The sequence below is a fragment of the Thermobia domestica genome, chromosome 4 (assembly GCF_964235325.1).
Source record: "Thermobia domestica chromosome 4, izTheDome1.hap1.1, whole genome shotgun sequence".
Lineage (NCBI taxonomy): Eukaryota > Metazoa > Arthropoda > Insecta > Zygentoma > Lepismatidae > Thermobia > Thermobia domestica.
In genome coordinates this window covers 24,067,245-24,086,163 of record NC_137457.1, presented here as the reverse complement: position 1 = coordinate 24,086,163, position 18,919 = coordinate 24,067,245, and the positions used below count along the sequence as shown (strand labels likewise).

At 36.8% G+C, this 18,919-nt stretch overlaps 1 protein-coding gene across 3 annotated transcripts in view; it reads right to left on the bottom strand.

Moving 5' to 3' along the window:
• LOC145683775 (solute carrier organic anion transporter family member 74D-like) overlaps positions 1–18,919 on the bottom strand; it is a 551,718-nt gene that overhangs the window by 344,731 nt on the left and 188,068 nt on the right. The window contains exon 1 of one of the 3 annotated variants that reach the window (XM_081755345.1): positions 15,962–16,160. The exons of the other annotated variants lie outside the window; for them this stretch is intronic. The gene's annotated coding sequence lies outside the window, so the exon portion shown is untranslated. Of the gene's footprint in view, positions 1–15,961; positions 16,161–18,919 lie in introns of those variants that run through there. 3 annotated transcript variants of the gene reach the window in all.

Here is an 18,919-nt window from a genome sequence, read left to right as displayed (position 1 = left end):
ACCGTCTCCTTTAACCTAACCGGCATAAGCGTGGGACGTAAAACTTACAGATTTCATTTTTAGACGCCTTACTAACTATGCCATTACGCGAGGTCCACATAGATCAGCGATAGAGTGCTAATCTCTTGTGCGTAGTGATCCTGATTCGATTCCAGTTTTAGAGGGCATGGTAACTCAGTGGTAGAGCGCTTACCTCCGGGTGCGTGGGGTCATTAGTTCGATCTCCGGGCAAGTAGTTTCTGGTGGACAACATCGTGTCCGTGGGTTTTCTCGGAGTACTTCCGTTTGCTCCCACTTTCGCATTCCACTAATTCTTCCATCATCATTTACTTGGTTTAATTATCGTCTCCCTTAGCCTGAAGGGCATAATCGAGGAACGACAAATTTAAAGATTACATTTCATTTCATTTTTTCTAATTCCTGCTATGAAATTAAGATATTGTACACTCGTAGAAAATTTTCTATTGACTGGCAACCCTGCACAAAAATTTCACAATCATTTAAAAATAATAATAAAAAAAGTAGAAGTTGTAAGAATGCAAAAAAAAAAATGTAGATGGAGCTATAGAAGAGGAAAATTACCGCCTGGTCCTGCCAGACAGTGTCTATATATACGTATGTATGTTCGTCTACGTCTACGTATATGTGAGTGTGTGTACTTGAGCGAAACTGACAGTATGTGTAAAAGGGAATTGAGGTCATTCCCAAAACCCTCTTATCTGAAACAAGCATCTTCGCATTTCTAATGGAAGTTGAAATTGCGGTCAAGTCGCCGCGTCGCGTCGGCCGCGTCAACACCACTGACAAGATAACCAACTGACTCAGTGACGGGAACTCTTCCCACGAGCTGGAGAATAAATTACTGTTTCATTTGTTTATTAGACTTACAAACTATACTTCTGAATGCATAACTCCCGCATCCACTGGTGTGCTCCATTAGATATGGACTCCCGCAAACTTCTTAAGGCTGCAGACTACTAAATATTTTTGAAAAGCTAATAATTTTTCTTTTGCCCGTTTTTCGTAAGTGGAAAGAGGTAATAAAATGTAACTTACCACGATAATAGATAATGTTATTCTACACCCGAAAATATGAATCGGAAGAATTTTCAGTGTTGCCATCCATAGAAATTACACTGTGACCAGAATTTGAATTACTCAAAAATCTAGGTAAAGGCAGCGACTACAAAAATGAACACAACGGTAATTGATGACTTATCATGCTGTCTATGTTCCTTGTTTACTACTTTTTAAATAATATTTCTATTTATTTTATAAACCTTACATAAATTATTACAAAATAAATAAGTTATTACAAAATAAATAGAAACATTATTTAAAAAGTAGTAAACAAGAAATATAGACAGCATGATAAGTCATCAATTATCGTTGAGTTTATTTTTCTAGTCACTGCCTTTACCTAGATTTTTGAGTAATTCAAATTCTGGTCACATTGTAATTTCTATGGATGGCAACACTGAAAATTCTTCCGATTCATATTTTCGGGTGTAGAATAACATTATCTATTATCGTGGTAAGTTACATTTTATTACCTCTTTCCACTTACGAAAAACAGGCAAAAGAAAAAATATTAGTTTTTCAAAAATATTTAGTAGTCTGCAGCCTTAACTCGACAAACACTGGGGGGGGGGGGAGGGCACGGTGGCTCAGTGATAGAACTCTTACCTGTGTTACCTGGGCTCTCTGGTTCGATTCCCGGCAAGTAAGTTTGTGGTGGATAAATCGTATCCGTGTGGTTTTCTCGGGCATTCTCGTTTCCTCCCAATTTTTCATTCCACCAATTGTTCCATCATCATTCATTTGCTTTAATCATAGTCTCCGTTAGCCTAAAGAGTATAATCGTGGGACGTTAAAACAGAAATGTTTAATTTTCATTTCATTTCGACGAACATTTTTACACTTTCTTTAAAAAAAAAAAAAAAAAAAAAGCTATCGTTGCTCTTAATGTACTTTAAAATTTTGGTCTTATACCACATTCACACTCTTCATTTTCTTACAAAAGCAAATTAATTTTACTATTTTTGCTGAGAATATAGACGACAGCACTTTAAAATTACTTATCATCGTATCAAGTATCAGGCCCGTAGCCAGCCCCAAAATGTAGGGGGTCCCGGTAGAAGTTAGGGGGGGCCGACCCAAACATATTATAATTCATTTGGAAGCCTATCGTGAATATTTTAGGGGGCCAGTGAAAATTTAGGGGGGCACCCTAGCCCCCCCTCGTGGATACGGGCCTGTCAAGTGTAGAAAAAGTGAAATGAAATCTTTGAGTTTAACGTCCCACGATTATGTCCTTCAGGCCAAGGCAGACGATTATTAAAGCAAGTGAATGATGATGGAAGAATTGACGGAATGAGAAAGTGTGAGGAAACGGAAGAACCCGGAGAAAACTCACGGACACCATGTTGTCCAGCACAAACTTACTTGGGTGGGGTTCGAACCAGAAACCTCAAACACCAGAGGTAAGCGCTCTACAACTGAGCTACCGTGCCCCTCCCCTTATCGAGTGTAGAATAATATAGGGTGACCCAAAAGTAGGTATACAGTGCCGTACTGACCGGATCATGACATTTTGTGTAATTTTCTTATTATTATTCATTCAGGTAGTGACTCAATTTCTTTATTATTTGTTCTTAATCTCTCTTCACTCATACCCTAAGCTTGGAACAGACAGAATCATATAAACTAATTATCTTAATAAACTAAAATGTCATAGTTTGTAGGACTGTATACCTACTTTTGGGCCACCCTGTAGTTCTATACTACATAGGCATTGTGACTACTAGTAGTGGAACCCCCAAACACGAACACTCTCTTCCCAACACAAATTTCTTGGTGTGCTCCTGGAAGAGTGACTATGTTCGTTTGTCAATAGGTATAAGGGCAAAAGTGGTATAAAATAAGCAAAAAATGCTCTTTTAATGTACAGTCAGCGACAAAAATACTTTAAGTTTGGTAAAAAAAAAAAAATATTTTACGAATAACGGAGGTATAGAGGAACGTACAATGGTGATATGGCTGGAACGTACAGAAAATTGCGCTCTTTCTAATTTACTGAAGACTGTACTCAAATTGTCCTTTCATTCTGAAACTAATTTCATCAAACACAAAGAACTTCTATTTCTGACTGTACATTGAGACTCTCAAGAATATCTTACATATCCTCTCCAAACTCCTTATTAGAACTAGTGGTGGGCACAAAAACCGGTTTTTCGGTTTTTAGAAAAACCGAAATGTTTTTGAGAATTAAAAAAACGGTTTCGGTTTTCTCCAAAACCAGTTTTGGTTTTCTTCAAAACCGGTTCCGTTTTTTTTTTTTTTTCAAAATTTGTTCTATTTCTGACCAAAATAGTGTTTCGTTGTTCTCCAGAAACCGAATCTGTTTAGACAGAAATAGACTTATGTGTCTTCCAAAAGTTTTCACCGAAACCAGTTTCGGTGAAAACCGAACCGGTTTTGAAGAAAACCGAAACCGGTTTTGGAGAAAACCGAAATGTCCAACCGGTTTCGCCCATCCCTAATTAGAACTGCAAGTGGTACACATCTGTTACAGCTTCTTGTTTTAATATTGATCACTATACACCAAAAACTGTTCTTAATAATGAGAATGAGTTTTTTTGACATCGATTCAGCGCAATTTGATTTAAATTTTGAGTTTGAGGAGTCACGGTGACTCAGTGGTAGAGCGCTTACCTCTGGTGCTTGGGATCTCTGGTTCGATCCCCCAGTCAAGTAAGTTTATGGTGGACAACATCGTGTCCGTGAGTTTTCTCAGTGTACACCGTTTCCTTCCACTTTCGCATTCCACCAATTCTTCCATTATCTCTTGCTTGTTTTTATTATCGTCTTCCTTAGGTTAAAGGATATAATCGTTGGACATTAAACTGAAACTCTTCAGTTCATTTTTGGTTTTCAGTTTAGCGTCCCTTCCAGCAGCGAGGCTATAGAGACGTGGGCCTACAACTTAACGTCCCACGATTGGGGGAGGGCAAGAATTGCCTTCCCTAAGTTTGACATTGGTATAATTTTAATCCATAATAATATTTAGATAATAATAAACCAATGAAAAATATGAAAATTACTAAGTTACAGGGCTTTTGCCTCCCTCCCAATAGAATCTAAAATCACGCTGCAATTATTTAATCGTGTTTACGTTTCTTTTTAAGAAACAATGCTATATCTATGAGACAGAACTCTCAACGTAAAATTGACAATTTTTCCCTGGGTTTTCTCGACGTACTCTAGTATTCTCTCGCATTCTCATTCCACCAACTCTTCCATTATTCATTTGCCTTAATCATCCATCTCCCTTAGACTAACGGGCATAATCGTGGGACGTTAAACAGAAATTTTTCATTTCGCTTCATTTTCACAATTTTTAAAGAGTGAATACTGGCTCTAATACAGTTGAAATCGTTTAGGCCTTGAAGGATGGAATTTACCCTCTCCTGAGTTTGAGATATGTTTCAGATTTTTTAGTGTTTCAATCAATAATATAAATAGTGATGAAAAATATTGTAATGTACCAGATGATTGTGTTTATAAACAATCACACGTCCTCCTGTTTATGAACATCGATCACATGTATTTCCGTTGGAGTACTACACCTCATGTTAGGTTACTACAAGAAGCAGACGGCGAACGACCAATACTACCTTCAGGTCACATGACAAAAATGGAACAGGAGCGCCACCGCTGCCCGGACCGCCTATATAATGAAGAGGTTTTAATGGACACTCGCCAGTCTGTGATTGTTCACCCCTCCTCTACCTTGCCTGGAGCTCTAGGAGAAACCCAACCTCAAAGCCGCAAATTTGCTACGGAACTATAGGCTTCTTGTCCTTCCACCTTAGCTTGCATGGAGCTCTGTCGGGATTTCAACCTCAGTTGCTTAGCTTGCTTTGGAGCTCTGTCACTCTTAACCTCCTCACTTCTTGCTGCTAGAAACATTGAAGCTTCCTGTACCACTCTACCTAGCTTGTCCGAAGCTCTGTAGAGACCCTGCCTCAAGTCTACAAGGTCTTGGATTGCCTTTTTCTACCTCGCATTAGAGAAAAGTTGCATTGTCGTATTTCTGTAAATACTGTTGTTATATTAGAGGATTTTTTAAAATAATAAATCGGTAATGGGAGTCGATCTCGGACTCTGATTTACTCAACCTAGCTGTACCTACCCCTTCAAAGAGAAGAATTTTTACAAATAAAAATCTACTTACGTTAGTGTTCCATCTCCCTCACCCCAAGCAAAACTTCAATCAACACCACTGCTCTAGTATCCTCCCACAGTACAGTCCTTATTGAAGGAGCCCTGACGACTCCCCATCTCACACTCATTTATTTCATATTACTGATATAAATTGAGCATTTTTTTCGAAACGCCCTATATATTAATAATTAAATTTTTATCAGACAACCTTTCTCTTTCATCCACTTGTCCCTAGCTACATATACTGCGAAATATGCGTCATCATTTGGGAATCACTCTGATGAAGGAAAAATTCCCTGTGTTGACAAAAAAATATATATTCTAATAGTTGGAAACATTGACTAGGTCTTTCTACTGTACCAGCCTGGGCGGTAACACATATACGCACGCAGTCTGCGATTTTTCATCCGCGCGTCTAAAGTCCTTGGGGTAGGTTACCAGTACGCCTTTATTTTTTTTCATCTACGCTGCGTTGCGTAATAAACAACAATGTATGAATAAAAACAAAACAAAAAAAAAACGTGTAATAGAAAAAGAAATAACATAATAGAAAACTGACCTGCAACAAAATATTGCTCAACTAAGAAAAATAACTAACGAACTGGGCGGTTGAACCGTCGCTTCCATGCAACGTTCGCGTGTGCGTGGTATCAGAACAAAAGGGAAAAGAGTATTGGTACAAAGCACGAGTGATGACTCAGCTGCTATCATTTTATATACGAAATCGAATTAAGAAAAGTAACGCTACCAAATGTATGGTTCATATGATTCTATCACGTAATACTCTGGCTTCAGGGCATATCATTGTTCATATTCTTTTTCAATCTTCAGCATTTTACTGACTGAATATAGTTAATATCGGTTGAATATAGTGCCAAACATAGCTTGGTCGAATTAAAACGGGTCAATTATTCAGCATTTTTCATCCAAAGATAAATTCTTTCATACCTGGAATTTTCCATGTACCATGTAACAAGTGGAACATAGTTGGTGAACCAAAATCAGAAGCTTCCAGAGAGCTATTGTAGAGCGAGCCGACCCTGACGAGCTTGGCCTCCCAAATATCGTAATCGGGCTGCTCCCCAGGGGTGCATCCAGGACGGACTTCTCGGGGGGCGATGGGTTCTAATACTGCTAATTAAAGCTACTTTTAAGAGCTCCAAACTCTGGGATAGGTTTTATTTATATCTAAAATAAGAAAGTTTCCTCTTCTGGGGGTCAATCGCCACGATCGGCCCCCCTGAATTCGCCCCTGCTACTTCCCCACCAAATTTGCTTCACATCTTCAAATAGTAAGTCATCATCATAGGTATTCTCCCATTATTGGCTGGTCACTTGCCGCAACTGAGAAGCTTCCATACTCCACGGTCTTCCGCTAACCCCTTAATCTTCACATACGATTTTTCTGTTTTGGTATTGTCCATTAATTGTAGTCTTCTTCGCCCTCTCCCTCTCTTTCCTGCCACCATACCCTCTAGCGCGTTTCTCATGATACAGTTTCTTCTTAGCCAATGTCCCAACCAGTTTCTCTTCCTCTTCTTAATAACATCTAAAGTTCTTTTTTTTTTAGATATTACATTTCTAACAATCTTTCATTCGTTTTCCGCTCGACCTAGTTAATTCTCTCTATTGTTCTCCATACCCACATTTGGAAAACTTACAGTTCTTTTCCATTATTTTCGAGTTTGTTCACATTTTTGGCCTATACAGCACAATACTCCACACGAAGTGTTTTATGAAATCTTTTAAGTTTTACGTCCCACGGTTATGCCAGTTAGGCTAAAGGAGACGGTGATGATGAATAATGAATAAAATGGTGGAATGAAGAAAGTGGGAGGAAGCGGGAGAACCCCGAGAAAACCCACGCACACGGTGTTTGTCCACCACAAAGTTCATTTGGCGGAGCAGAGTTTGAACCCGAGACCCCTACACCAGAGGTGAACGCTCTACCACTGAGCCACCGCGCCCCAAGAAGTGTTTTATGAGTCTTTTTCTCAATTCTATTCCATGACCCACAAAGTAGTATTTTCTTCCTCCTAAAAGCTTCATTCGTCATTCCTATCCTTGCTTTTATTTCACGTTGACACTTCATGTCATGATCAATAATACTACCCAAGTACCGAAAACTAGTCACCTATTCTACTTTCTCACCTTCTACAAGCATGTGAAAACTATCCCTGTGTAGACCTGTGATTTTTCTAGTTAGGAAGTATCAAAACCGGAATTTGAACTTACTCAAATTTTCTGCATTATTCTCAAGAATTTTCAGCATTTTTTTTAAAAATGCACTTATTTCTGGTTAGAACAAGAATTTAGGGAAAATACTTGAAAAAATGTGTTAGGATTTAATTTCAATTTAAACATTAAGTAAATGCAGAGAATTATTAAAATAAAGTTTTGTAAAATCAAAGAAGGATGAATTTTCCTGCGCAATTTGGGGAATTTGTTACAAGTAGCATTATTATAATTTATGATGGGTAATTTAATCCAATTATACATGCACACGTATTGTGATAGCTAATTAAATTGTATATTTTCTAAGTGCTAGTTGCAAGCAAAGTTGCAACTAATTTTGAAACAAAGTTACTGAAACAAAGTTTTACTTTACCTGAATTCGGGTGCAATATTACAGACTAGTACATAAAAATTTGTAACATTGGATAACCAAGTTGTGCGCTCATGATATTTTTCTCTAAATTTACAGTACGAATTGTGCTCTCGTGATGATTACTGTAAATTGACAGTAAGAATTGTGCTCTCGTGATATTTTCTGTAAATTGATAGTAAGAATTGTGCTCTCGTGATATTTTCTGTAAATTGACAGTAAGAATTGTGTTCGCGTGATATCCTCTATAAATTGAGAGTAAGAATTATCCTCTCGTGATATTTTCTGTAAATTAACAGTATAAATTGTGCTCTCGTGTTATTTTCTGTAAATTGACAGTATAAATTGTGCACTCGTGATATTTTCTGTAAATTGACAGTATAAATTGTGCACTCGTTATATTTTCTGTAAATTGACAGTAAGAATTGTGTTCGCGTGATATTTACTGTAAATTGACAGTAAGAATTGTGTTCTGGTTATATTTTTTGTAAATTGACAGTAAGAATTGTGTTCTGGTGATATTTTCTGTAAATTGACAGTATATATTGTATTTCGTGATGTTTTCTCTAAATTGAGATTATAAATTGTAATATTTTCTGTTAATTGACAATAAAAATTGTGTTCTCATGATACTTTCTGTAAATTGACAGTAAAAATTGTGCTTTCGTGATATTTTCTCTAAATTGGCAGAAAAAGTTGCTCTCATGATATTTACTGTAAAATGACAGTAAAAATTGTGTTTTCGTGATATTTTCTGTAAAGGGACAGAAAAATCGTGCGCTCGTAATATTTTCTGTAAATTGACAGTATAAAATTGTGCTCTTGTGATATTTTCAGTAAATCGACCGTACAAAATTGTGCTTTTGCCATAAATTTGTCCTAAAGCTCACAACAACAAAAATTTTCTTTGTGTATGGTTGATAGTCGTTTACAGACCATTGTATTGTGTATGTTCTTGAATGTACACCTGAGCACACAAAGAGAAGACATGTTCTGTCCAGCTTAATAGCTTTCACAAGAACGTATTTTGTTTCTGACATTGCGTCACATAGAGAAAGGAGTTTCTTTCTTAAAAAAAAAAAAATGTTTTGAAGCAGTCGAAGAAAGAAACGAAAAGTAAATATTAAAACAGTTGCAAATCGCCCTTGATCTATCACTCTAGAAAGACCTTCACCTATACATTGGCTCATTTACGAATGCTAATATTTACAGCCCCGTGAACATAAATTTTATCTTGAATAATTTACAACATAGAGGAAGAATGTTTCAAATCTTATCGAATGCTCAATAATAATACAGGTATTGCTTCCGAGTGCAACCAAAAAGTGTAAAATAACACGTGAATCAGAATTATGTAAATAAAAATAATACATTAGCTAATGAACTACAGATGTGATAAATATTCATCTTTGGAGCATCATTGAAATGAGAAAGTCATGTTAAATTATTGAATTATTACTGGCAGTATCCTTATCGTTAAGTCTGCTAAATTAACTGGTAAGCGAAAACTCTGTGCCTTATTGGTAAAGTCTTCACCTCTGATGTAAGGAGCACCTATTTTGATCCCAAGCCCAGAGATAGAGTGCGTCAATAAAACGTGACCTACTCTAACCCACTCTGACCTACCGGCCCACTACGATCCACCGATCCACTCTGCTCAGTGCACTGTAAACAGCATCTTCTGAACACTGGTGAATTTCCCTACGTTTTACTTTTGAGGCCTAAATTGCTCTTCGTTTTTCATTTGTTTCTACTTACTTACCTGAGATGAGTATATTACAGTGATAAATGAACTTTAGGCACGTTTGAATATTGATATTTGTAATTGTAATAATAGCAATAGGACTTACTACGTGGCTTTCGAGACATAGTCGAACTTCACACTGCTTTTTTTTTTTCCTTTACGTGGCCTACTTTATCTTGATTTGATACTTTCAAATTTCATTCTATTTCCCACTGAAAATTATCTGTAATTCAACAACGAAATAATTATATATGATAATAAAATTGACATTAATCGTAATATGGACCAAGACAAACACTTGGCCATTTTATATCGTAACGGTTAGATCCACTGGTATTTTAACAGGGCGGTGCTTGAGCGATTGAAAGCAGAAATTCAAACTCCGATTAGTAGGTCTAATAATTTGAAAGTCTTGTTTTATTACAAGTGTCAACTCTTTAGGCAGTGGAGAGGAGGGCATGGATCATGCGTCAAAGTTGATGACGATGGGTTTAGGTGGGTAAGAGAGGGTCATCGTGGGTCACATTGGGTCATATGGTGGTCAGTGGGTCATGGGTCAAGTTTTCATTGACCCACGTCTTCTCTGCGCAAGCCATTTGAGTTGAGTTGAGTTGATTTTAGTTTAGCGTCCCTTTCAGCAGCGAGGCTATATGAGACGTGGACCTACTGATTAACGTGGAATCCAAACCACATGCGCTCGCGCCGGGAATCGAATCCGGGTCTCCCACGCCAAAGGCGCGTACGCTAACTGCTTAGCCACGAGGGAGCTCCGCAAGCCATTTGAGTTTGTGGTAAACACACAGGTGGGCGTAAGCAAATGTTTCCCAGCCCTAAATGACGTTCGTCTGTTATGTGAACAGCAAAATCGTATAATTGTTGTATAATATAGCAGATGAATAATGTTGATAATGCAATATGAGAGGAAAATATTATTATAAAATCTACTAATTGTTGCGACCGAGCTCACCACTAATTGCACTAATTGTTGCCCACTGTACACTGTAGGTTAAAATTAGTGGTGGGCACAAAAACCGGGTTTTCGGTTTTTAGAAAAACCGGTTTCGGTTTTTCACCAAAACCGGTTCGGTTTTTCAGCTGATCCGGTTTCGGTTTTCTTCAAAACCGATTCCGGTTTTTCTTTTTTCAAAATTTGTTCTATTTCTGACCAGAATGGTGTTTCGTTGTTCTCCGGAAACCGAATCCATTTCCACAGAAATAGTTTTATGTGTTTTCGAAAAGTTTTTACCGAAACCAGTTTCGGTGAAAACCGAACCGGTTTTGAAGAAAACCGAAACCGGTTTCGGTGAAAAACCGAACCGGTTTTGGGGAAAACCGAAATGTCGGTTTTTCGGGTTTCGGTTTTTATAGAAACCGGTTTTCGGTTTTTATAAAGACCGGTTTTGCCCATCCCTAGTTAAAATCGTGTTTAATTAATGCCTCTAACTCTTAACATTTAACATTATTTATATTTACTTATTTATTTTTAGTTTGCCTATCAATTGGGGTTGTTCATAAACTCTTCTATAATTATTCATCTTCATTAAACATCTATCTGCTGTAGGGGATACGGTGGTTCAGTGGTAGAGTGCTTACCTTTGGTGCGTTGGGTCCTTAGTTCGATTCCCGGTCAAGTAAGATTGTGGTGGACAACATCGTGTACATGTGTTTTCTCTGGGTACTCCCGTTTCCTCCCACTTTTTCATTCCACGATTTCTTCCATCATCCTTCACTTGCCTTAATCATTCGTCTCTCTCAGCTTAAGGGTCTTCACTACAGCGAAATTAAACTACCGCTAATTTTAGAGTTTTTCTGTAATATCTTCAAAACAAATAAACATATTCGAAAAGCAGAAACGTAGTGAACTAGACAATACCTTTTTGCACGTGATATCTTTACCACAATTCACCTATCTGCTTCTGGTATGCCACTATTTACAGAACCCGCAAAAAAAGGCTAAATCTATCTACAGTTGCAAACCGAAAGCAGATACATGAGTTGTGATAAAGGTATCACATGCAAAATCGTGTTGTCTATTTCACTACGTTTCTGCTTTTCGAATATTTTTATTTGTTTTGAAGATATTGCAGAAAAACTCTAAAATTAGCGGTAGTTTAATTTCGCTGTAGTGAAGACCCTTAACGAGCACAATCATGGGATGTTAAAGTGAAAGGTTTCATTTCATCTATCTCCTTTAGCCTACAGGGCATTTATTGTGTTACGTAAAACTAGAACTTTAATTTTATGACTGGTTGACAATTTCCGTCAGAGATTATCCAGGTGAGCAAAGTTGTTGAGACAGCGATATATAGGGTTATTTTTTATATATATAGAATTGGCAGATAGATGACGCTAGTGTGAAAGTGAATAATGGCTACTGATTTGGGCCGTGAACTGAAAAGTTTATTCATACTGCACAAAATTGTTTGCATATTTCTTTAAAAGTGTTTATAAGGCTGAAAAAAAAATAACTAACGCTACTTAGGAAATATAGTAGGTTTCACTGGCGCCATCTATACGAAAATTCTATAAATTACATAAAAACTCTATGTAACTTTTGAAGTAGCCGTTGGTGGGTTGATTACTATAGCAAAGCTATATGAGACATGGACATTTATCTTATTGAATCCAATGAACTTACATCGGAATGTCTTGCAATCTTCCGAAATAGGCGAAACAAATTGAGAGGGTGAGCCCAACAGTGGTCTAATCCACATTTTTTTTTAAATGGAGAAAAATCGAGTTAAACACACGTGTTTTTTGGACAATATACCAAAAGCAACCACAAGTGGATGAATGTGTCATACATTGTACATATATATATTGTACGTAAAACCGCATGTATTTAAGTTTAACTTAATATTTCTCCATTTTTTAAAAATGTGGATTAGACCACTGTTGTGCTCACCCCTTCAGTTGAATAAAGGATGTTGGGATACGAGGATACACTTTAAAATAATCGAGTATTCGCCTCGTCGGTCGCGGAACATTGTAAAACATGGATGTTCCGATAGAGTATATGCTACTTACTTCCTGTGGAATTCCTTGAACCGTTTATGATAAGTCCCATAGTTTCCAAGCCAAGGCGTTTCGAAACGTGATATATCAGATTTTCGGAGCTTCTAGACCTCTGAAAGTATTTATTTTGTTTTATTTTATATTATATTATTTATTTTATTTTATTTATTTATTTATTTATTTTATTTTATTTTATTTTATTTTAATTATTTTATTTATTTATTTATTTTAATTATTTATTTATTTTATTTTATTTTATTTTATTTTATTTATTTTACCTATGTCTATTAGAACTATTTCTTTCATTTGACATAAGAAATCACCTCCCGGACTGTGATCATCGAATTTCCAAACAAACTATTTATTTCTGATTGCTAAGTATAATGCTACAGGAAAGATATAAGCAATTATATCACCACGGATCATATTAGTCACATGAATGAGTTACATACAAAAGAATTGGAAGGGATAATAAAACTCGTGACCCGTGAACCGAATGATCCTATCTGACCCAAACTGATCCTGAGACAATGAAATATCATCATCTACATGGTGAGTATGTAAGAGGATACTAGTGTTATTCTAAAAAACATGATTATTTTTTTTTAGTTTAACGTCCGACGTTTTCGCTCGGAGGATAAAAGAGGCCATATTATGATAATGAACGAATGTATGTGCGAATTACTCGTATATACATACGTATATAGTTTTTTTTTCTGCCGGTACGCAATGGTACGGCATACTGGCACCTTTTTAATGAGAACGGGTCCATCAACTCCGTTTTCCTGTCAAAATCTAATTAGTAGCAAAAGAAGTACCATGAATTATAGAAGTTTCTTATAATTGAGAAGAGTGTTTAAGTTTAGAAAATAAAATAGTTTATTTTCATTTATCTCCTACTATAAATGAGAGGTGTATATATGCTCCGAACACCTTCTCTTCTCTAAGCTCCTCCGAGGCTAAGCGGTTAGCGTACGCGCCCTTGGCGCGGGAGACCCGGGTTCGATCCCCGGCGGGAGCTCATGTGGTTCGGATTTCACGTTAATCAGTAGGTCCACGTCTCACATAGCCTCGCTGCTGAAAGGGACGCTAAACTAAAATTCAACTCAACCTTCTCTTCTCGCCAAGGTGTATATGCTAAATCGTGACAGACAACGTCTGCAGACACTACTTTCCAAGGGGTTCTAAATTAAGTGCAAAAGTTAGAATATATAAGATTAAAAAATACGTAAAAAAAATTATGCACAAATTTAATTAGGAATTACAATTTTCAAAGCTAATCAGGACCTACCATTTTTCTCTCATTACAATAAAAATTGAAAATTCATTTCATTGTGAATCAAGCTCTCTCAATTGTATTTATCTTTGTTGACAGTTTAAGCTTGATATTAATATGAAATTACAAACACTGGTTCTCGTTCTACTGCTTGTAATCGACTAAACTCAGAGCAGGTACACCCATGTCCAAAATTATTGTCGCATGTCTATAAATATGTTGTTGGAGGAATACAATTTGATAACTAATTGACCGGTATTTCTTATAATGTTAGTGTGTGTGTAATCGGCAAAGACATGTCTCTGGTAAATTTCATGTCAAAAGAACAGTAAACAAGAACAATGAAACAAAAATAAATCTTTTTTGTCCATTTAGCAACATTCTGTTTTACTCGTTCTAATTTTCGTATTTATAATTCTTTTCCTATGAAATTTACCACAAATATACATTTCCCAATTATATACATAGTATCAGTATTAAAAGTATTATGCAAAATTGTTATCAAATTATATTCTTACAAGAAGACAGTTATAGATACGCGACAACCATTTTGGATATGAGTGTACAAAAATTCTGTTCGGACTCTACTTCTGTACTTTCTCCGCAGAGGAGTCTTTACTCGGTCCCATTTTAATGTACCCAATTTATTCCCTTTATTCATTATCAGGAATAGTATGAAGTGAAAGCATCTCCTAGCTTTTTCCCCAAAGTTTATCCATAAATTTAGTAGAGATTTGTAGAGCATTTTGGTATCATGATTAGTACACTGAAGAACATTATGCGAACAATGTACTGTGTGTGTTGTTATTGAAATTCAGTATTTGTGGAAGTCTAGATGAAAAAGTATGAAATTTTTGAGTTTTACGTCCCACGATTATACCGGTTAGGCTAAAGGAGACGGTGAGGATGAGTAAAATGGTAGAATGAAGAAAGTGGGAGGAAACGGGAAAACTCCGAGAAAACACACGCACATGGTGTTTGTCCACCACAAAGTTCACTTGGCGAGGGCTGTGATCGAATCCGGGACCCCAAGCACCAGAGGTGAACGCTCTACCACTGAGCCACCGCGGCCCCCAGGAACTCTAGATGACTTTTGGAAACAAACAATAACAGCTTACTTTCTACCGTTTCCAAAAATAGAGAAAAAAAAACAAGAAACAAATCACTTTAAAAATATTGATTATCATTACGTTTATTATATTATAAAATTAAGATGTAAGATTCAGACATTTTAAAAGCATCTGTATACATATATAAGTAAGAGTTTTTAGTTACAAGATTGTAGTAATATGCTACTGGACGTTATTATTATTATTAATACCCTGAAAGCTTTGCAACTTTTTAAGCATTGTGAACCAGCGTACCGGCACCTTTATATATATATATATATATATATATATATATATATATATATATATATATATATATATATATATATATATATATATATATACAGTGCCGTATTTAGGGGGGCTTCCGGGCTTAAGCACCCCCCCCCCCGAAATATTACTTACTATAGTAAAGTATACAAAATATCTTGCAGAATTTTCACATTTTCAGGCAAAGCTCCCCCGAAAGTTAGCAAAGCCCCTCCCGAAATAAAATCGTAAATACGCCACTGATGTGTGTGTGTGTGTGTGTTTAGTGAATCAACAAGAGTCCAGACATTTTTGCCATTACTAGGAGCCGAATTGACACGACAGATAACAAATAAGCAAATACATAAAACTCACCTTCCTGACCACCATGAAACAAGAACATCCTCAACTGCATCCGGGAAAAGAAAATTAGTACCACCGTGTTGTGATATAAATATATATAAAATAGAAAAATGTGAAAAATAATTTTCAAATACTTGAAAACACTTCTCTTTTTTTTAAAAAAAAAAATCCTTATGAAGTCTCCGCGGAGATACGTTAAGTGTGCGAAATAACCAGGTTTGTGGTTCTTCTACCCAATGACTCAATAACTCCTCAACGTCTGTTCAGTTTCTCATCATCTCTCGTTTCGTCTCTCCTCTCCCCAAGGAACCCCCTTCTCCCCTACTTCCTTCCCCCTACTCAACGTTTGCTAATGAATTTCATCGTTTGCTTACCTTCGCAGTACTTCCGTCATCTTCTGTTTCCCTATATTTCCAAACGCATGGAAAGACTCGGGTGAATGACAGAGGGGAGACTCGTGGTTCCTGGAATCTATTCACTATGCGATTACGTTGATGTTCACGCGGTAGGGGGTTGGGTTACGCCTTTACACAATTAAACTACCACATTCGGTTGGTAATAAGCATATAGTGGTTAGATACGTAAAGATAATTTATGTAGGAATGAAGCAAGGGCTGGCAAACGAGACTCTCACACAACTGGGGTTGGAGTAGATTTCGCGGAATTCATCCTCAGCTGTGACCGAGGGAATGAGGAAAAACATGGGATTCTCTACGATACACGTCGAAGGGTGAATGACCCTTACTACTCATTCGATTGAAATGCATTCGAGGTATGCATTTGTTTCCCGTTGGTACAGGTTGTTTCACAATAATGGTTACAAGTGAGGTGGATGACTTAGCAGTTATATCGTTTCGCGATTGGACTTTTCCGAGTTGAAATCCCGTGTCGGGTATCTTGACTAAGGTTTTCTCTCTCGGTCCCACAAGTCTAATACTGCGATCATCATATCAACATCATCTCATTCCTGGTCTATTGGTTAGTTTTCGTGCCTTTGATGCATGGGATTCCAGTATCGAATGGTGTAAATCTTTTACCCCTATATCTTATAGTATATAAAAATGAAACTGTCTATGTTTGTGGCTTCGCATCTCTTCAGCCACCCGACCGATCTCGACCAAATTTTCAACATAGATGAGGTTCGGGCCTAGGATGTCTTTGTATCATTTCATTTTGACGGTACAACTTAGGGGAGGAGGGGGCAGATATTTAAAAATGATCGGAAATGACCGATATTAGTGTCGAATCCACACTTTTCAGGGTCGCAGAGATGAACAATGACACTTTGATGCCGTTTGAAATTAAAATTCAACCCTGCAACTTGGGGGAAGAGGAGGAATATATATATTTAGTGCCGAATTTATAGTTTTCGGGGTCGCTGAGATGAACAGTGATACTTTCGAGCCGTTTAAATCCAAATTTATCCCTTTATGGTTAAAATGAAACATGTTCTCCCCATGCGAAGAACGGGTATTCTGCTAGTACGTATTAAATTAATCAATAATTATTCTGAAAATGAATTTAAATTAAATTTCTAGTTTTACGTTTCACGGTCATACCCTTTACGCTAAAGGGTTTTCACTTTGATTTGATTAAGGCTATATGACGCGTGAAGCCCCAACTACTTAACGTAGCATCGCAACTACATGAGCTTCCGCTGGGAATCGAACCTGGGTCTCCTACGCTAAAGGTTCCTACCATAACCGCTTAGCTAAAAGAGAGCGCTTTACGCTAAAAGACTCGGATGATTATTAAAAATAAATGATTATGTGGTTAGGCAGGAATGAGGAAGAATAGGGAATAACTTAAAGAAACCTAGGGAGATTATTTTATTCACCATAAACATTTCCCCTGGGATCAAACCAGGGATCCTTCCTGCCAGAAGGAAGCACTCTGCTACTGGGACACTTTGCTCCCCTTCATAACTTTTCCACTTTCATTGCCGCAACTAACGGAGTTTCCAGGGATGATGGTGCTTCGATAATGTAAAGCTTTCACCTCCCTTTTACTTTCTATCATATAAGAATTAAAGCAATTTCGTCTCAAGTTATATTCTCTACAATTTCTTTTCTTCTCCTCGGTCGAAAACGTGTAAAAACTTTTTCAGCCCAGCCGTCTTGAGTGAGGTTTTCCTGGGTTTTCTTCATTCAACACTAGGCAAATGTCGGGATGCCACCTAACATGTAGGTCTCAGGTCGCTTCTTTCCTTTCCTTTCCTTTCCTCGGATAGTGTGCTCGCTGCTGGACGTCATCCCTCATACGTGCCGGGCTAACATAGTTACAGATGCCGAAAGCCCTGAAATCTAATTCCTAATCCTAATCCTAGTGACAGTCTAACATGGCCATAGATGCCGAAAGCCCAGAAATCTAATTCCTAATCCTAATCCTAGTGATGGTCTAACATGGCCATAGATATCGAAAGCCCAGAAATCTAATTCCTAATCCAAATCCTAATCTCTTCTTCTCTTTCACCACTTGTTTCAATTTTCTTCCTTCATCAGCTATCGCTGGCACTTCTTCATTGGATGTTCGTTTGATTCAGATAATTTCAGCATTCTTCTCCAGACCTATATTTTGAAAGCTTTTAATTTGTGGCATTAAATGGGACAGCATAACAATTAGACAAATACCAATGAATACATTAGATCGAAGAAAATCAATAGAAACTAATTTGTACTGTGCTAATAGGTGTATTGTTCGTTGCCAAAAATAAGATTGAGTGTTTATGTATTTATTTATGTACAGTATATGTAAAATGAAATATACACACATAGTATCTATCTATGTTTGATAAAAAAAAAAGTGACACCCTCGAAACAGAGACGCAGATAATTTAAGTAAGACCAGAAAGCTGATTTCTAATAATAATCCAAACTCAGTGGCGTGTTTATTGGGGTGGCTATCGGGCTCAACCCCCTCCCCCAGAAATCAATTTGTTATATACACATCATCATTAAAATTTGTCGTCACACAAAAGGAAAAAAAATATAAGTGCTTATTCACGTCTTATGCATAGCCCCCCCGAAACAAAATCCTACATACGCCACTGTCCATACTAATTTGTTCCGCTCAATGAGATGTATGGATTCCCATAGCTCTCATTTTGGGACATTTCCCCCCGTTAAACGCTAGTATTACAGATATTGTAGAAGCTTGTTCAAATATATGTTTCAGAATTTTCCTAAATGTTCAAATATTTACAAATAATAATAATAATAATAATAATAATAATAATAATAATAATAATAATAATAATAATAATAATAATAATAATAATAATAATAAGAAGAAGAAGAAGAAGAAGAGTGGCGTATTTACGATTTTGTTTCGGG